Here is a 21410-nt window from a genome sequence, read left to right as displayed (position 1 = left end):
CGAGTTGATGTGTAAATGAGCTCTATTTCACTGAAAGGGAAGCACTTACCAATTCAATACTTCCTCCTCTTGAGAGAATTGGCCTCCATGGATTTCAGGTCCTGATGATCTGGCAAATAGCTAGTACTGAACTGATATCTGGTATGGAAGCTGCCTTAAGCTTCTTGCATTCTGAAGTATAAACCTTCTGCAGTCCCTAGGTTTCTTAGAGATCCAAAAAGACCTTATATCTGTTGCCAATTTGACAGCAAGGACCATAAGTTGAAATGATGACACTTGAAGTCTTTCTAAATGGCCTCTCTAGATTTGGGGAGCATGAAACTTCACCAAGGTAAGTGGCAAGCATTCCTTGACTCTCCGGGTCATTTCAAAGAGGATAGAGGATTGGAACATTGGATGCTGGGCACATCTAAGATTCCCTACCTTTGCCTACTTAGCAGAAGGTCTCAAAAGCATCCGTTTGCAATCAGAAATGCTGGTATGGCATCCAGCTGACAATTGCTTGCTTCTTGGTTTTCACTAAGTGAAGGTGTTAAGGACTTGAGGATTGTAATTGAAATATGTAATTAAAGCTAAGAAACTCATGAAAAGGAACACATTTCAGGATAGAGTAGGAAGGTGGGATAAATGTGTTGAGCCAAAAACCAACATTTGATGCATCATTGGGCTGAAACGAAACTCCACTTCGGGAAATGGATACTGTTATTAAAAATACGTTTTTTTCAAGGCTGGATTGGGTTCCCCTCTGCCAAGAGAACACGTTTACTTGCAATGCTGCTTTCAATACCATGGTATGTGAACTGTCCTGCCTTTAAGGGATCTCGATTTGCTTTTAAGATCTCTTCTCACTTTGGAGAAGAAAGAAGAATTCTCTTCAAAGGACTGATGAGCTTATTGGACCAGGTGTTTTGAAATAGTTTGTTAACTTTGGATTAGTTGCGGGGCCCTTAAGGCAACTCAAGGAGGACTATTTCAGTCATATATCTGGTATGGAAATTACAGAGAAAACATTGTGAAATGGGGGAGAAGCTTCTCCAATTACACAGGATGGATACATGGCACACCTGTCGATATTCTAGAAAGGGTACAAAGTTTCTGAAATGCAGGTATGCCTTGGGATAATCGGTCAGCCATGCTGACGGTTACATGAGAGCCACTTGATTAAGCTTCCTTCGCAACCCCTTGTCATGCGATCTTTAACCTTGCCTCTTTAAGTGTCTAACAGATAGTTAGGCTGAGGCTTTCCCAAAGTGCTTCAACTTCAAGAAGACTCTTACCAATGCAGTTTTGACAAACTGAGTAAACAGATGCATATGCTACTAACGTTTATGGATTTGCTTCGCAATAATGCTGATTTTGATCTGTGTTCTCCCGTTAAGGGAAGCTCTTCCCCTCAACTTCCTAACAACTTACAACAATGTCTTCCCTTCTGCTTCTGCGTGTCTGGATTACCTGCCAGAACGTCTCCCCCAGAGTGCCACCCTCACGCTGCTTTTCAGGCTTATTCTCCTGGATTCCTTATACAAGTTTATATAAGACTTGGATCAAGACTTGCAACGTGGCATTGCTTCCAACTCAGAATGCACTGTAGGGCTTTGCTTTCCTCCAGCAGCACGTAGCTAGAGTGGTCGTCACCCCATTCCCTGAAAGACTTGGGAAAAGATGAACCAGGAATCTAGGTTGAAAGCAAGTCCCCTAAAACAGAGATCCGCTGCTGAGTTTATGATTAACCACTCTATCCAAATCATACCCACATATTCTCCTCAGGGTTGCAGAGGACCAAAGAAAAGGGGGAATTGTACCATAGCCAGCTGAATGCAGCCCTTCCCAGGCAGCCCTTGCTGTGCACTGTGACCCACTGCCCCGTTACCAGGCAATGGTTACCAGGAGACCACTAATGCCACTGTGACCACCCTGCTCAGCCATTGGTGGGCAGTGTAGTGGGCCCCTGCCCCAAGCAAGCCACTGTCTGTCAGCCATCTTTAGTGGGGGCCCTTTGTTAGGCAGCAGTCAGTGGAGTGCTGCCCCTTCAGACCTGGAGCATGAGGTAAGAGGCAAGTGCCAGCCTTCTCCCCAGCATTCTTCTGCTCACACGGCCTTGGGCCAGCTTGTGTGATGGGGAGCCCAGAGAACAGGCTGGGGGTGTGTCCTGCAGGGCTCCAGAGCCAAGGCCATGAATGACCATTGGCCCAGACCAGGCCTTGAGGCAGTGTTGAACCTCTACCACACACCACCACTGTGACCCTAAGGGTATGGCTCACAGTCTGGGGTACCTGACCACCACTGTTTGGGTGGCCTGAGGAGCATTAAGACCTGTTGGGTCATGTGCACCCGGCTCCCTCAGGGATGAGAGCTAGCAAGCGTCTGGGACCTGGCCCTGAGGGAGCCACCAAGGCAGAGCTGCCTCCTCTGTGAGGCGTGGGCAGTGGTGGGAGGACCCAGACCAGCTCCTGGACATACCCTCCATGGCAGGAGGACCACCACCCCTCCCAGGGACCCCTTTCTCTTAGGTGGGTCTGGACCTCAGAGGGTGAGTCTTGTGCCTTGGGACCTTGCCCTTTCTTGTCACCCAGAGAGTGACATTTGTTTGCTGGAGATTGATAGGAACATTGAGACCTGACTATGACCTGTCCTCAAGAACAATGGATCGGACAGGGAGAAGTTTTCAACGAAAAGCCACACCCCTCCATCACCTTACCTCTAAGAGGGCTTTGCTAAAAGCTTTCAAGGTTGGGGATTACCCAGCATAAGCCACCCATTTCCTTGAATGTCTCAACAACAAATATTTCTCGGCTCCAAAGTCCAATGTTTTGCTGCTGTTTGGCCTCACTGTGCGTCGGGCACACATCCTGGTCTTTGGTTACCAATTATAGCGAGCCAGCCAGGAGGTCTGTGCCCATGGTGTATTGATCTCGATCAGGGGCGTCGCCATTTATACTTCCCAGCACATGCCAGAGCACATGTGGCTCCAGGATACTGGCAGGGATTCTCCCTGATATGCAGTGGCTGCCCTACAGCACGAGGCTGCTTGTCTTGGAGACATGTCCAGAGCAGTGGTATACAGTTCATGTCATTTGGGGGTAAGTCGCTCCAGCTTGCACAGGCTGGGAAATAGGTCTACTCCAACTGGGCTGCTCCCCTTAGCGGATGGGAGCCCCTCTGAGTCCATTCCCTCTTGAGAACTGGGGGCCTCCATGTGGGAGTGGAAGTGGAAGTTGACAAAATGCCTTCTCTGGCTTTCTGTCTTTGTGATTGGAGTGTTTATTTGTTCTTCATGTGTTTGTGTGTGTCAATGTGGTGTTAATCACGGCAGTCTGTGCTTTGGTTTGTGGGATCCTCTTTGTGATTCGTACATTGTAGGTGTGTGAAACAGCACTTGCATTGAGTACTTGAGACGTCTTTGGTCAGTAACGGAGCTTGCATATGATCCAACTAGGTATCATTCCGTCCTGCATTGTGTTTCAGCTGTGGTGGAACATTGGTTGACATATTCCCTTTCCAATGGGTAGGAATCTGCCCTTTGGTGCCTGGGAACTGCGATCCTGAGAGACCTTTTGGCATTGCATTTGTCTCTCTGCTATTGGATAACACCTGCTGTGATCAGCAGAGCTCTAGTCCATCTTGTAGTCCGCTAAGGGACAAGCAAGTATTTTTTTTTTTTTTTTTTACATTGCATGGCCAGCATATTCTACAGATTCTGGTGAAACATGGCATCAAATGAATCATTTTCATATCTCCAAAACCAGTCTATGTAAAATATTCAGTTAGAGAAAGTTTGTTCAGTGAAATCCTTTTGGTTTTCATCATTGTGACCCTGAGAAAACGAGCATATTTCCAGGAGACATGTGGAAGTTAATGAAGCAAATTGAACTTTTCCTAATTTCTTTGCTTTTTACTTTTTGGCTCTTTCTGCTTCCCAGGTCAGTAGGCATGACAACTGTGGTCCTGATTCCCTATCTTTCAATTTGCATGCTGTTTGTCATTTTGTTGTTAAAATGAGGGAACGTAGTTCGAAAACACTGAGGATGTTGTTCATCCTCACCCTTTGCTTTGGTCCTCAGGACTGAGAGTTTCTTTTGTGCATGTACTTTTGCGTTTGTTTTGTGTGAAAGTGTTGTGGCTCTGGGAAACTCAAATGTGCTTCCCCAACGCACCCCTTTCAGGTGCATTCTCCAGATTTGGGCCACTTTTAGGGATAAGGCAATTGACATCAACTGCCGAGTTGATGTGTAAATGAGCTCTATTTCACTGAAAGGGAAGCACTTACCAATTCAATACTTCCTCCTCTTGAGAGAATTGGCCTCCATGGATTTCAGGTCCTGATGATCTGGCAAATAGCTAGTACTGAACTGATATCTGGTATGGAAGCTGCCTTAAGCTTCTTGCATTCTGAAGTATAAACCTTCTGCAGTCCCTAGGTTTCTTAGAGATCCAAAAAGACCTTATATCTGTTGCCAATTTGACAGCAAGGACCATAAGTTGAAATGATGACACTTGAAGTCTTTCTAAATGGCCTCTCTAGATTTGGGGAGCATGAAACTTCACCAAGGTAAGTGGCAAGCATTCCTTGACTCTCCGGGTCATTTCAAAGAGGATAGAGGATTGGAACATTGGATGCTGGGCACATCTAAGATTCCCTACCTTTGCCTACTTAGCAGAAGGTCTCAAAAGCATCCGTTTGCAATCAGAAATGCTGGTATGGCATCCAGCTGACAATTGCTTGCTTCTTGGTTTTCACTAAGTGAAGGTGTTAAGGACTTGAGGATTGTAATTGAAATATGTAATTAAAGCTAAGAAACTCATGAAAAGGAACACATTTCAGGATAGAGTAGGAAGGTGGGATAAATGTGTTGAGCCAAAAACCAACATTTGATGCATCATTGGGCTGAAACGAAACTCCACTTCGGGAAATGGATACTGTTATTAAAAATACGTTTTTTTCAAGGCTGGATTGGGTTCCCCTCTGCCAAGAGAACACGTTTACTTGCAATGCTGCTTTCAATACCATGGTATGTGAACTGTCCTGCCTTTAAGGGATCTCGATTTGCTTTTAAGATCTCTTCTCACTTTGGAGAAGAAAGAAGAATTCTCTTCAAAGGACTGATGAGCTTATTGGACCAGGTGTTTTGAAATAGTTTGTTAACTTTGGATTAGTTGCGGGGCCCTTAAGGCAACTCAAGGAGGACTATTTCAGTCATATATCTGGTATGGAAATTACAGAGAAAACATTGTGAAATGGGGGAGAAGCTTCTCCAATTACACAGGATGGATACATGGCACACCTGTCGATATTCTAGAAAGGGTACAAAGTTTCTGAAATGCAGGTATGCCTTGGGATAATCGGTCAGCCATGCTGACGGTTACATGAGAGCCACTTGATTAAGCTTCCTTCGCAACCCCTTGTCATGCGATCTTTAACCTTGCCTCTTTAAGTGTCTAACAGATAGTTAGGCTGAGGCTTTCCCAAAGTGCTTCAACTTCAAGAAGACTCTTACCAATGCAGTTTTGACAAACTGAGTAAACAGATGCATATGCTACTAACGTTTATGGATTTGCTTCGCAATAATGCTGATTTTGATCTGTGTTCTCCCGTTAAGGGAAGCTCTTCCCCTCAACTTCCTAACAACTTACAACAATGTCTTCCCTTCTGCTTCTGCGTGTCTGGATTACCTGCCAGAACGTCTCCCCCAGAGTGCCACCCTCACGCTGCTTTTCAGGCTTATTCTCCTGGATTCCTTATACAAGTTTATATAAGACTTGGATCAAGACTTGCAACGTGGCATTGCTTCCAACTCAGAATGCACTGTAGGGCTTTGCTTTCCTCCAGCAGCACGTAGCTAGAGTGGTCGTCACCCCATTCCCTGAAAGACTTGGGAAAAGATGAACCAGGAATCTAGGTTGAAAGCAAGTCCCCTAAAACAGAGATCCGCTGCTGAGTTTATGATTAACCACTCTATCCAAATCATACCCACATATTCTCCTCAGGGTTGCAGAGGACCAAAGAAAAGGGGGAATTGTACCATAGCCAGCTGAATGCAGCCCTTCCCAGGCAGCCCTTGCTGTGCACTGTGACCCACTGCCCCGTTACCAGGCAATGGTTACCAGGAGACCACTAATGCCACTGTGACCACCCTGCTCAGCCATTGGTGGGCAGTGTAGTGGGCCCCTGCCCCAAGCAAGCCACTGTCTGTCAGCCATCTTTAGTGGGGGCCCTTTGTTAGGCAGCAGTCAGTGGAGTGCTGCCCCTTCAGACCTGGAGCATGAGGTAAGAGGCAAGTGCCAGCCTTCTCCCCAGCATTCTTCTGCTCACACGGCCTTGGGCCAGCTTGTGTGATGGGGAGCCCAGAGAACAGGCTGGGGGTGTGTCCTGCAGGGCTCCAGAGCCAAGGCCATGAATGACCATTGGCCCAGACCAGGCCTTGAGGCAGTGTTGAACCTCTACCACACACCGCCACTGTGACCCTAAGGGTATGGCTCACAGTCTGGGGTACCTGACCACCACTGTTTGGGTGGCCTGAGGAGCATTAAGACCTGTTGGGTCATGTGCACCCGGCTCCCTCAGGGATGAGAGCTAGCAAGCGTCTGGGACCTGGCCCTGAGGGAGCCACCAAGGCAGAGCTGCCTCCTCTGTGAGGCGTGGGCAGTGGTGGGAGGACCCAGACCAGCTCCTGGACATACCCTCCATGGCAGGAGGACCACCACCCCTCCCAGGGACCCCTTTCTCTTAGGTGGGTCTGGACCTCAGAGGGTGAGTCTTGTGCCTTGGGACCTTGCCCTTTCTTGTCACCCAGAGAGTGACATTTGTTTGCTGGAGATTGATAGGAACATTGAGACCTGACTATGACCTGTCCTCAAGAACAATGGATCGGACAGGGAGAAGTTTTCAACGAAAAGCCACACCCCTCCATCACCTTACCTCTAAGAGGGCTTTGCTAAAAGCTTTCAAGGTTGGGGATTACCCAGCATAAGCCACCCATTTCCTTGAATGTCTCAACAACAAATATTTCTCGGCTCCAAAGTCCAATGTTTTGCTGCTGTTTGGCCTCACTGTGCGTCGGGCACACATCCTGGTCTTTGGTTACCAATTATAGCGAGCCAGCCAGGAGGTCTGTGCCCATGGTGTATTGATCTCGATCAGGGGCGTCGCCATTTATACTTCCCAGCACATGCCAGAGCACATGTGGCTCCAGGATACTGGCAGGGATTCTCCCTGATATGCAGTGGCTGCCCTACAGCACGAGGCTGCTTGTCTTGGAGACATGTCCAGAGCAGTGGTATACAGTTCATGTCATTTGGGGGTAAGTCGCTCCAGCTTGCACAGGCTGGGAAATAGGTCTACTCCAACTGGGCTGCTCCCCTTAGCGGATGGGAGCCCCTCTGAGTCCATTCCCTCTTGAGAACTGGGGGCCTCCATGTGGGAGTGGAAGTGGAAGTTGACAAAATGCCTTCTCTGGCTTTCTGTCTTTGTGATTGGAGTGTTTATTTGTTCTTCATGTGTTTGTGTGTGTCAATGTGGTGTTAATCACGGCAGTCTGTGCTTTGGTTTGTGGGATCCTCTTTGTGATTCGTACATTGTAGGTGTGTGAAACAGCACTTGCATTGAGTACTTGAGACGTCTTTGGTCAGTAACGGAGCTTGCATATGATCCAACTAGGTATCATTCCGTCCTGCATTGTGTTTCAGCTGTGGTGGAACATTGGTTGACATATTCCCTTTCCAATGGGTAGGAATCTGCCCTTTGGTGCCTGGGAACTGCGATCCTGAGAGACCTTTTGGCATTGCATTTGTCTCTCTGCTATTGGATAACACCTGCTGTGATCAGCAGAGCTCTAGTCCATCTTGTAGTCCGCTAAGGGACAAGCAAGTATTTTTTTTTTTTTTTTTTACATTGCATGGCCAGCATATTCTACAGATTCTGGTGAAACATGGCATCAAATGAATCATTTTCATATCTCCAAAACCAGTCTATGTAAAATATTCAGTTAGAGAAAGTTTGTTCAGTGAAATCCTTTTGGTTTTCATCATTGTGACCCTGAGAAAACGAGCATATTTCCAGGAGACATGTGGAAGTTAATGAAGCAAATTGAACTTTTCCTAATTTCTTTGCTTTTTACTTTTTGGCTCTTTCTGCTTCCCAGGTCAGTAGGCATGACAACTGTGGTCCTGATTCCCTATCTTTCAATTTGCATGCTGTTTGTCATTTTGTTGTTAAAATGAGGGAACGTAGTTCGAAAACACTGAGGATGTTGTTCATCCTCACCCTTTGCTTTGGTCCTCAGGACTGAGAGTTTCTTTTGTGCATGTACTTTTGCGTTTGTTTTGTGTGAAAGTGTTGTGGCTCTGGGAAACTCAAATGTGCTTCCCCAACGCACCCCTTTCAGGTGCATTCTCCAGATTTGGGCCACTTTTAGGGATAAGGCAATTGACATCAACTGCCGAGTTGATGTGTAAATGAGCTCTATTTCACTGAAAGGGAAGCACTTACCAATTCAATACTTCCTCCTCTTGAGAGAATTGGCCTCCATGGATTTCAGGTCCTGATGATCTGGCAAATAGCTAGTACTGAACTGATATCTGGTATGGAAGCTGCCTTAAGCTTCTTGCATTCTGAAGTATAAACCTTCTGCAGTCCCTAGGTTTCTTAGAGATCCAAAAAGACCTTATATCTGTTGCCAATTTGACAGCAAGGACCATAAGTTGAAATGATGACACTTGAAGTCTTTCTAAATGGCCTCTCTAGATTTGGGGAGCATGAAACTTCACCAAGGTAAGTGGCAAGCATTCCTTGACTCTCCGGGTCATTTCAAAGAGGATAGAGGATTGGAACATTGGATGCTGGGCACATCTAAGATTCCCTACCTTTGCCTACTTAGCAGAAGGTCTCAAAAGCATCCGTTTGCAATCAGAAATGCTGGTATGGCATCCAGCTGACAATTGCTTGCTTCTTGGTTTTCACTAAGTGAAGGTGTTAAGGACTTGAGGATTGTAATTGAAATATGTAATTAAAGCTAAGAAACTCATGAAAAGGAACACATTTCAGGATAGAGTAGGAAGGTGGGATAAATGTGTTGAGCCAAAAACCAACATTTGATGCATCATTGGGCTGAAACGAAACTCCACTTCGGGAAATGGATACTGTTATTAAAAATGCGTTTTTTTCAAGGCTGGATTGGGTTCCCCTCTGCCAAGAGAACACGTTTACTTGCAATGCTGCTTTCAATACCATGGTATGTGAACTGTCCTGCCTTTAAGGGATCTCGATTTGCTTTTAAGATCTCTTCTCACTTTGGAGAAGAAAGAAGAATTCTCTTCAAAGGACTGATGAGCTTATTGGACCAGGTGTTTTGAAATATTTTGTTAACTTTGGATTAGTTGCGGGGCCCTTAAGGCAACTCAAGGAGGACTATTTCAGTCGTATATCTGGTATGGAAATTACAGAGAAAACATTGTGAAATGGGGGAGAAGCTTCTCCAATTACACAGGATGGATACATGGCACACCTGTCGATATTCTAGAAAGGGTACAAAGTTTCTGAAATGCAGGTATGCCTTGGGATAATCGGTCAGCCATGCTGACGGTTACATGAGAGCCACTTGATTAAGCTTCCTTCGCAACCCCTTGTCATGCGATCTTTAACCTTGCCTCTTTAAGTGTCTAACAGATAGTTAGGCTGAGGCTTTCCCAAAGTGCTTCAACTTCAAGAAGACTCTTACCAATGCAGTTTTGACAAACTGAGTAAACAGATGCATATGCTACTAACGTTTATGGATTTGCTTCGCAATAATGCTGATTTTGATCTGTGTTCTCCCGTTAAGGGAAGCTCTTCCCCTCAACTTCCTAACAACTTACAACAATGTCTTCCCTTCTGCTTCTGCGTGTCTGGATTACCTGCCAGAACGTCTCCCCCAGAGTGCCACCCTCACGCTGCTTTTCAGGCTTATTCTCCTGGATTCCTTATACAAGTTTATATAAGACTTGGATCAAGACTTGCAACGTGGCATTGCTTCCAACTCAGAATGCACTGTAGGGCTTTGCTTTCCTCCAGCAGCACGTAGCTAGAGTGGTCGTCACCCCATTCCCTGAAAGACTTGGGAAAAGATGAACCAGGAATCTAGGTTGAAAGCAAGTCCCCTAAAACAGAGATCCGCTGCTGAGTTTATGATTAACCACTCTATCCAAATCATACCCACATATTCTCCTCAGGGTTGCAGAGGACCAAAGAAAAGGGGGAATTGTACCATAGCCAGCTGAATGCAGCCCTTCCCAGGCAGCCCTTGCTGTGCACTGTGACCCACTGCCCCGTTACCAGGCAATGGTTACCAGGAGACCACTAATGCCACTGTGACCACCCTGCTCAGCCATTGGTGGGCAGTGTAGTGGGCCCCTGCCCCAAGCAAGCCACTGTCTGTCAGCCATCTTTAGTGGGGGCCCTTTGTTAGGCAGCAGTCAGTGGTGTGCTGCACCTTCAGAGCTGGAGCATGAGGTAAGAGGCAAGTGCCAGCCTTCTCCCCAGCATTCTTCTGCTCACACGGCCTTGGGCCAGCTTGTGGGATGGGGAGCCCAGAGAACAGGCTGGGGGTGTGTCCTGCAGGGCTCCAGAGCCAAGGCCATGAATGACCATTGGCCCAGACCAGGCCTTGAGGCAGTGTTGAACCTCTACCACACACCGCCACTGTGACCCTAAGGGTATGGCTCACAGTCTGGGGTACCTGACCACCACTGTTTGGGTGGCCTGAGGAGCATTAAGACCTGTTGGGTCATGTGCACCCGGCTCCCTCAGGGATGAGAGCTAGCAAGCGTCTGGGACCTGGCCCTGAGGGAGCCACCAAGGCAGAGCTGCCTCCTCTGTGAGGCGTGGGCAGTGGTGGGAGGACCCAGACCAGCTCCTGGACATACCCTCCATGGCAGGAGGACCACCACCCCTCCCAGGGACCCCTTTCTCTTAGGTGGGTCTGGACCTCAGAGGATGAGTCTTGTGCCTTGGGACCTTGCCCTTTCTTGTCACCCAGAGAGTGACATTTGTTTGCTGGAGATTGATAGGAACATTGAGACCTGACTATGACCTGTCCTCAAGAACAATGGATCGGACAGGGAGAAGTTTTCAACGAAAAGCCACACCCCTCCATCACCTTACCTCTAAGAGGGCTTTGCTAAAAGCTTTCAAGGTTGGGGATTACCCAGCATAAGCCACCCATTTCCTTGAATGTCTCAACAACAAATATTTCTCGGCTCCAAAGTCCAATGTTTTGCTGCTGTTTGGCCTCACTGTGCGTCGGGCACACATCCTGGTCTTTGGTTACCAATTATAGCGAGCCAGCCAGGAGGTCTGTGCCCATGGTGTATTGATCTCGATCAGGGGCGTCGCCATTTATACTTCCCAGCACATGCCAGAGCACATGTGGCTCCAGGATACTGGCAGGGATTCTCCCTGATATGCAGTGGCTGCCCTACAGCACGAGGCTGCTTGTCTTGGAGACATGTCCAGAGCAGTGGTATACAGTTCATGTCATTTGGGGGTAAGTCGCTCCAGCTTGCACAGGCTGGGAAATAGGTCTACTCCAACTGGGCTGCTCCCCTTAGCGGATGGGAGCCCCTCTGAGTCCATTCCCTCTTGAGAACTGGGGGCCTCCATGTGGGAGTGGAAGTGGAAGTTGACAAAATGCCTTCTCTGGCTTTCTGTCTTTGTGATTGGAGTGTTTATTTGTTCTTCATGTGTTTGTGTGTGTCAATGTGGTGTTAATCACGGCAGTCTGTGCTTTGGTTTGTGGGATCCTCTTTGTGATTCGTACATTGTAGGTGTGTGAAACAGCACTTGCATTGAGTACTTGAGACGTCTTTGGTCAGTAACGGAGCTTGCATATGATCCAACTAGGTATCATTCCGTCCTGCATTGTGTTTCAGCTGTGGTGGAACATTGGTTGACATATTCCCTTTCCAATGGGTAGGAATCTGCCCTTTGGTGCCTGGGAACTGCGATCCTGAGAGACCTTTTGGCATTGCATTTGTCTCTCTGCTATTGGATAACACCTGCTGTGATCAGCAGAGCTCTAGTCCATCTTGTAGTCCGCTAAGGGACAAGCAAGTATTTTTTTTTTTTTTTTACATTGCATGGCCAGCATATTCTACAGATTCTGGTGAAACATGGCATCAAATGAATCATTTTCATATCTCCAAAACCAGTCTATGTAAAATATTCAGTTAGAGAAAGTTTGTTCAGTGAAATCATTTTGGTTTTCATCATTGTGACCCTGAGAAAACGAGCATATTTCCAGGAGACATGTGGAAGTTAATGAAGCAAATTGAACTTTTCCTAATTTCTTTGCTTTTTCCTTTTTGGCTCTTTCTGCTTCCCAGGTCAGTAGGCATGACAACTGTGGTCCTGATTCCCTATCTTTCAATTTGCATGCTGTTTGTCGTTTTGTTGTTAAAATGAGGGAACGTAGTTCGAAAACATTGAGGATGTTGTTCATCCTCACCCTTTGCTTTGGTCCTCAGGACTGAGAGTTTCTTTTGTGCATGTACTTTTGCGTTTGTTTTGTGTGAAAGTGTTGTGGCTCTGGGAAACTCAAATGTGCTTCCCCAACGCACCCCTTTCAGGTGCATTCTCCAGATTTGGGCCACTTTTAGGGATAAGGCAATTGACATCAACTGCCGAGTTGATGTGTAAATGAGCTCCACTTCACTGAAAGGGAAGCACTTACCTATTCAATACTTCCTCCTCTTGAGAGAATTGGCCTCCATGGATTTCAGGTCCTGATGATCTGGCAAATAGCTAGTACTGAACTGATATCTGGTATGGAAGCTGCCTTAAGCTTCTTGCATTCTGAAGTATAAACCTTCTGCAGTCCCTAGGTTTCTTAGAGATCCAAAAAGACCTTATATCTGTTGCCAATTTGACAGCAAGGACCATAAGTTGAAATGATGACACTTGAAGTCTTTCTAAATGGCCTCTCTAGATTTGGGGAGCATGAAACTTCACGAAGGTAAGTGGCAAGCATTCCTTGACTCTCCGGGTCATTTCAAAGAGGATAGAGGATTGGAACATTGGATGCTGGGCACATCTAAGATTCCCTACCTTTGCCTACTTAGCAGAAGGTCTCAAAAGCATCCGTTTGCAATCAGAAATGCTGGTATGGCATCCAGCTGACAATTGCTTGCTTCTTGGTTTTCACTAAGTGAAGGTGTTAAGGACTTGAGGATTGTAATTGAAATATGTAATTAAAGCTAAGAAACTCATGAAAAGGAACACATTTCAGGATAGAGTAGGAAGGTGGGATAAATGTGTTGAGCCAAAAACCAACATTTGATGCATCATTGGGCTGAAACGAAACTCCACTTCGGGAAATGGATACTGTTATTAAAAATGCGTTTTTTTCAAGGCTGGATTGGGTTCCCCTCTGCCAAGAGAACACGTTTACTTGCAATGCTGCTTTCAATACCATGGTATGTGAACTGTCCTGCCTTTAAGGGATCTCGATTTGCTTTTAAGATCTCTTCTCACTTTGGAGAAGAAAGAAGAATTCTCTTCAAAGGACTGATGAGCTTATTGGACCAGGTGTTTTGAAATAGTTTGTTAACTTTGGATTAGTTGCGGGGCCCTTAAGGCAACTCAAGGAGGACTATTTCAGTCGTATATCTGGTATGGAAATTACAGAGAAAACATTGTGAAATGGGGGAGAAGCTTCTCCAATTACACAGGATGGATACATGGCACACCTGTCGATATTCTAGAAAGGGTACAAAGTTTCTGAAATGCAGGTATGCCTTGGGATAATCGGTCAGCCATGCTGACGGTTACATGAGAGCCACTTGATTAAGCTTCCTTCGCAACCCCTTGTCATGCGATCTTTAACCTTGCCTCTTTAAGTGTCTAACAGATAGTTAGGCTGAGGCTTTCCCAAAGTGCTTCAACTTCAAGAAGACTCTTACCAATGCAGTTTTGACAAACTGAGTAAACAGATGCATATGCTACTAACGTTTATGGATTTGCTTCGCAATAATGCTGATTTTGATCTGTGTTCTCCCGTTAAGGGAAGCTCTTCCCCTCAACTTCCTAACAACTTACAACAATGTCTTCCCTTCTGCTTCTGCGTGTCTGGATTACCTGCCAGAACGTCTCCCCCAGAGTGCCACCCTCACGCTGCTTTTCAGGCTTATTCTCCTGGATTCCTTATACAAGTTTATATAAGACTTGGATCAAGACTTGCAACGTGGCATTGCTTCCAACTCAGAATGCACTGTAGGGCTTTGCTTTCCTCCAGCAGCACGTAGCTAGAGTGGTCGTCACCCCATTCCCTGAAATACTTGGGAAAAGATGAACCAGGAATCTAGGTTGAAAGCAAGTCCCCTAAAACAGAGATCCGCTGCTGAGTTTATGATTAACCACTCTATCCAAATCATACCCACATATTCTCCTCAGGGTTGCAGAGGACCAAAGAAAAGGGGGAATTGTACCATAGCCAGCTGAATGCAGCCCTTCCCAGGCAGCCCTTGCTGTGCACTGTGACCCACTGCCCCGTTACCAGGCAATGGTTACCAGGAGACCACTAATGCCACTGTGACCACCCTGCTCAGCCATTGGTGGGCAGTGTAGTGGGCCCCTGCCCCAAGCAAGCCACTGTCTGTCAGCCATCTTTAGTGGGGGCCCTTTGTTAGGCAGCAGTCAGTGGAGTGCTGCCCCTTCAGACCTGGAGCATGAGGTAAGAGGCAAGTGCCAGCCTTCTCCCCAGCATTCTTCTGCTCACACGGCCTTGGGCCAGCTTGTGGGATGGGGAGCCCAGAGAACAGGCTGGGGGTGTGTCCTGCAGGGCTCCAGAGCCAAGGCCATGAATGACCATTGGCCCAGACCAGGCCTTGAGGCAGTGTTGAACCTCTACCACACACCGCCACTGTGACCCTAAGGGTATGGCTCACAGTCTGGGGTACCTGACCACCACTGTTTGGGTGGCCTGAGGAGCATTAAGACCTGTTGGGTCATGTGCACCCGGCTCCCTCAGGGATGAGAGCTAGCAAGCGTCTGGGTCCTTTCCCTGAGGGAGCCACCAAGGCAGAGCTGCCTCCTCTGTGAGGCGTGGGCAGTGGTGGGAGGAACCAGACCAGCTCCTGGACATACCCTCCATGGCAGGAGGACCACCACCCCTCCCAGGGACCCCTTTCTCTTAGGTGGGTCTGGACCTCAGAGGGTGAGTCTTGTGCCTTGGGACCTTGCCCTTTCTTGTCACCCAGAGAGTGACATTTGTTTGCTGGAGATTGATAGGAACATTGAGACCTGACTATGACCTGTCCTCAAGAACAATGGATCGGACAGGGAGAAGTTTTCAACGAAAAGCCACACCCCTCCATCACCTTACCTCTAAGAGGGCTTTGCTAAAAGCTTTCAAGGTTGGGGATTACCCAGCATAAGCCACCCATTTCCTTGAATGTCTCAACAACAAATATTTCTCGGCTCCAAAGTCCAATGTTTTGCTGCTGTTTGGCCTCACTGTGCGTCGGGCACACATCCTGGTCTTTGGTTACCAATTATAGCGAGCCAGCCAGGAGGTCTGTGCCCATGGTGTATTGATCTCGATCAGGGGCGTCGCCATTTATACTTCCCAGCACATGCCAGAGCACATGTGGCTCCAGGATACTGGCAGGGATTCTCCCTGATATGCAGTGGCTGCCCTACAGCACGAGGCTGCTTGTCTTGGAGACATGTCCAGAGCAGTGGTATACAGTTCATGTCATTTGGGGGTAAGTCGCTCCAGCTTGCACAGGCTGGGAAATAGGTCTACTCCAACTGGGCTGCTCCCCTTAGCGGATGGGAGCCCCTCTGAGTCCATTCCCTCTTGAGAACTGGGGGCCTCCATGTGGGAGTGGAAGTGGAAGTTGACAAAATGCCTTCTCTGGCTTTCTGTCTTTGTGATTGGAGTGTTTATTTGTTCTTCATGTGTTTGTGTGTGTCAATGTGGTGTTAATCACGGCAGTCTGTGCTTTGGTTTGTGGGATCCTCTTTGTGATTCGTACATTGTAGGTGTGTGAAACAGCACTTGCATTGAGTACTTGAGACGTCTTTGGTCAGTAACGGAGCTTGCATATGATCCAACTAGGTATCATTCCCTCCTGCATTGTGTTTCAGCTGTGGTGGAACATTGGTTGACATATTCCCTTTCCAATGGGTAGGAATCTGCCCTTTGGTGCCTGGGAACTGCGATCCTGAGAGACCTTTTGGCATTGCATTTGTCTCTCTGCTATTGGATAACACCTGCTGTGATCAGCAGAGCTCTAGTCCATCTTGTAGTCCGCTAAGGGACAAGCAAGTATTTTTTTTTTTTTTTTAAATTGCATGGCCAGCATATTCTACAGATTCTGGTGAAACATGGCATCAAATGAATCATTTTCATATCTCCAAAACCAGTCTATGTAAAATATTCAGTTAGAGAAAGTTTGTTCAGTGAAATCCTTTTGGTTTTCATCATTGTGACCCTGAGAAAACGAGCATATTTCCAGGAGACATGTGGAAGTTAATGAAGCAAATTGAACTTTTCCTAATTTCTTTGCTTTTTCCTTTTTGGCTCTTTCTGCTTCCCAGGTCAGTAGGCATGACAACTGTGGTCCTGATTCCCTATCTTTCAATTTGCATGCTGTTTGTCGTTTTGTTGTTAAAATGAGGGAACGTAGTTCGAAAACATTGAGGATGTTGTTCATCCTCACCCTTTGCTTTGGACCTCAGGACTGAGAGTTTCTTTTGTGCATGTACTTTTGCGTTTGTTTTGTGTGAAAGTGTTGTGGCTCTGGGAAACTCAAATGTGCTTCCCCAACGCACCCCTTTCAGGTGCATTCTCCAGATTTGGGCCACTTTTAGGGATAAGGCAATTGACATCAACTGCCGAGTTGATGTGTAAATGAGCTCTATTTCACTGAAAGGGAAGCACTTACCAATTCAATACTTCCTCCTCTGGAGAGAATTGGCCTCCATGGATTTCAGGTCCTGATGATCTGGCAAATAGCTAGTACTGAACTGATATCTGGTATGGAAGCTGCCTTAAGCTTCTTGCATTCTGAAGTATAAACCTTCTGCAGTCCCTAGGTTTCTTAGAGATCCAAAAAGACCTTATATCTGTTGCCAATTTGACAGCAAGGACCATAAGTTGAAATGATGACACTTGAAGTCTTTCTAAATGGCCTCTCTAGATTTGGGGAGCATGAAACTTCACCAAGGTAAGTGGCAAGCATTCCTTGACTCTCCGGGTCATTTCAAAGAGGATAGAGGATTGGAACATTGGATGCTGGGCACATCTAAGATTCCCTACCTTTGCCTACTTAGCAGAAGGTCTCAAAAGCATCCGTTTGCAATCAGAAATGCTGGTATGGCATCCAGCTGACAATTGCTTGCTTCTTGGTTTTCACTAAGTGAAGGTGTTAAGGACTTGAGGATTGTAATTGAAATATGTAATTAAAGCTAAGAAACTCATGAAAAGGAACACATTTCAGGATAGAGTAGGAAGGTGGGATAAATGTGTTGAGCCAAAAACCAACATTTGATGCATCATTGGGCTGAAACGAAACTCCACTTCGGGAAATGGATACTGTTATTAAAAATACGTTTTTTTCAAGGCTGGATTGGGTTCCCCTCTGCCAAGAGAACACGTTTACTTGCAATGCTGCTTTCAATACCATGGTATGTGAACTGTCCTGCCTTTAAGGGATCTCGATTTGCTTTTAAGATCTCTTCTCACTTTGGAGAAGAAAGAAGAATTCTCTTCAAAGGACTGATGAGCTTATTGGACCAGGTGTTTTGAAATATTTTGTTAACTTTGGATTAGTTGCGGGGCCCTTAAGGCAACTCAAGGAGGACTATTTCAGTCATATATCTGGTATGGAAATTACAGAGAAAACATTGTGAAATGGGGGAGAAGCTTCTCCAATTACACAGGATGGATACATGGCACACCTGTCGATATTCTAGAAAGGGTACAAAGTTTCTGAAATGCAGGTATGCCTTGGGATAATCGGTCAGCCATGCTGACGGTTACATGAGAGCCACTTGATTAAGCTTCCTTCGCAACCCCTTGTCATGCGATCTTTAACCTTGCCTCTTTAAGTGTCTAACAGATAGTTAGGCTGAGGCTTTCCCAAAGTGCTTCAACTTCAAGAAGACTCTTACCAATGCAGTTTTGACAAACTGAGTAAACAGATGCATATGCTACTAACGTTTATGGATTTGCTTCGCAATAATGCTGATTTTGATCTGTGTTCTCCCGTTAAGGGAAGCTCTTCCCCTCAACTTCCTAACAACTTACAACAATGTCTTCCCTTCTGCTTCTGCGTGTCTGGATTACCTGCCAGAACGTCTCCCCCAGAGTGCCACCCTCACGCTGCTTTTCAGGCTTATTCTCCTGGATTCCTTATACAAGTTTATATAAGACTTGGATCAAGACTTGCAACGTGGCATTGCTTCCAACTCAGAATGCACTGTAGGGCTTTGCTTTCCTCCAGCAGCACGTAGCTAGAGTGGTCGTCACCCCATTCCCTGAAAGACTTGGGAAAAGATGAACCAGGAATCTAGGTTGAAAGGAAGTCCCCTAAAACAGAGATCCGCTGCTGAGTTTATGATTAACCACTCTATCCAAATCATACCCACATATTCTCCTCAGGGTTGCAGAGGACCAAAGAAAAGGGGGAATTGTACCATAGCCAGCTGAATGCAGCCCTTCCCAGGCAGCCCTTGCTGTGCACTGTGACCCACTGCCCCGTTACCAGGCAATGGTTACCAGGAGACCACTAATGCCACTGTGACCACCCTGCTCAGCCATTGGTGGGCAGTGTAGTGGGCCCCTGCCCCAAGCAAGCCACTGTCTGTCAGCCATCTTTAGTGGGGGCCCTTTGTTAGGCAGCAGTCAGTGGAGTGCTGCCCCTTCAGACCTGGAGCATGAGGTAAGAGGCAAGTGCCAGCCTTCTCCCCAGCATTCTTCTGCTCACACGGCCTTGGGCCAGCTTGTGTGATGGGGAGCCCAGAGAACAGGCTGGGGGTGTGTCCTGCAGGGCTCCAGAGCCAAGGCCATGAATGACCATTGGCCCAGACCAGGCCTTGAGGCAGTGTTGAACCTCTACCACACACCGCCACTGTGACCCTAAGGGTATGGCTCACAGTCTGGGGTACCTGACCACCACTGTTTGGGTGGCCTGAGGAGCATTAAGACCTGTTGGGTCATGTGCACCCGGCTCCCTCAGGGATGAGAGCTAGCAAGCGTCTGGGACCTGGCCCTGAGGGAGCCACCAAGGCAGAGCTGCCTCCTCTGTGAGGCGTGGGCAGTGGTGGGAGGACCCAGACCAGCTCCTGGACATACCCTCCATGGCAGGAGGACCACCACCCCTCCCAGGGACCCCTTTCTCTTAGGTGGGTCTGGACCTCAGAGGGTGAGTCTTGTGCCTTGGGACCTTGCCCTTTCTTGTCACCCAGAGAGTGACATTTGTTTGCTGGAGATTGATAGGAACATTGAGACCTGACTATGACCTGTCCTCAAGAACAATGGATCGGACAGGGAGAAGTTTTCAACGAAAAGCCACACCCCTCCATCACCTTACCTCTAAGAGGGCTTTGCTAAAAGCTTTCAAGGTTGGGGATTACCCAGCATAAGCCACCCATTTCCTTGAATGTCTCAACAACAAATATTTCTCGGCTCCAAAGTCCAATGTTTTGCTGCTGTTTGGCCTCACTGTGCGTCGGGCACACATCCTGGTCTTTGGTTACCAATTATAGCGAGCCAGCCAGGAGGTCTGTGCCCATGGTGTATTGATCTCGATCAGGGGCGTCGCCATTTATACTTCCCAGCACATGCCAGAGCACATGTGGCTCCAGGATACTGGCAGGGATTCTCCCTGATATGCAGTGGCTGCCCTACAGCACGAGGCTGCTTGTCTTGGAGACATGTCCAGAGCAGTGGTATACAGTTCATGTCATTTGGGGGTAAGTCGCTCCAGCTTGCACAGGCTGGGAAATAGGTCTACTCCAACTGGGCTGCTCCCCTTAGCGGATGGGAGCCCCTCTGAGTCCATTCCCTCTTGAGAACTGGGGGCCTCCATGTGGGAGTGGAAGTGGAAGTTGACAAAATGCCTTCTCTGGCTTTCTGTCTTTGTGATTGGAGTGTTTATTTGTTCTTCATGTGTTTGTGTGTGTCAATGTGGTGTTAATCACGGCAGTCTGTGCTTTGGTTTGTGGGATCCTCTTTGTGATTCGTACATTGTAGGTGTGTGAAACAGCACTTGCATTGAGTACTTGAGACGTCTTTGGTCAGTAACGGAGCTTGCATATGATCCAACTAGGTATCATTCCCTCCTGCATTGTGTTTCAGCTGTGGTGGAACATTGGTTGACATATTCCCTTTCCAATGGGTAGGAATCTGCCCTTTGGTGCCTGGGAACTGCGATCCTGAGAGACCTTTTGGCATTGCATTTGTCTCTCTGCTATTGGATAACACCTGCTGTGATCAGCAGAGCTCTAGTCCATCTTGTAGTCCGCTAAGGGACAAGCAAGTATTTTTTTTTTTTTTTTTTTTACATTGCATGGCCAGCATATTCTACAGATTCTGGTGAAACATGGCATCAAATGAATCATTTTCATATCTCCAAAACCAGTCTATGTAAAATATTCAGTTAGAGAAAGTTTGTTCAGTGAAATCCTTTTGGTTTTCATCATTGTGACCCTGAGAAAACGAGCATATTTCCAGGAGACATGTGGAAGTTAATGAAGCAAATTGAACTTTTCCTAATTTCTTTGCTTTTTACTTTTTGGCTCTTTCTGCTTCCCAGGTCAGTAGGCATGACAACTGTGGTCCTGATTCCCTATCTTTCAATTTGCATGCTGTTTGTCATTTTGTTGTTAAAATGAGGGAACGTAGTTCGAAAACACTGAGGATGTTGTTCATCCTCACCCTTTGCTTTGGTCCTCAGGACTGAGAGTTTCTTTTGTGCATGTACTTTTGCGTTTGTTTTGTGTGAAAGTGTTGTGGCTCTGGGAAACTCAAATGTGCTTCCCCAACGCACCCCTTTCAGGTGCATTCTCCAGATTTGGGCCACTTTTAGGGATAAGGCAATTGACATCAACTGCCGAGTTGATGTGTAAATGAGCTCTATTTCACTGAAAGGGAAGCACTTACCAATTCAATACTTCCTCCTCTTGAGAGAATTGGCCTCCATGGATTTCAGGTCCTGATGATCTGGCAAATAGCTAGTACTGAACTGATATCTGGTATGGAAGCTGCCTTAAGCTTCTTGCATTCTGAAGTATAAACCTTCTGCAGTCCCTAGGTTTCTTAGAGATCCAAAAAGACCTTATATCTGTTGCCAATTTGACAGCAAGGACCATAAGTTGAAATGATGACACTTGAAGTCTTTCTAAATGGCCTCTCTAGATTTGGGGAGCATGAAAC

This window comes from Hippopotamus amphibius, chromosome 10 (genome assembly GCF_030028045.1).
Source record: "Hippopotamus amphibius kiboko isolate mHipAmp2 chromosome 10, mHipAmp2.hap2, whole genome shotgun sequence".
NCBI lineage: Eukaryota > Metazoa > Chordata > Mammalia > Artiodactyla > Hippopotamidae > Hippopotamus > Hippopotamus amphibius.
The sequence above is the reverse complement of the archived record's forward strand: the minus strand, read 5'-3'. Positions refer to the sequence as shown.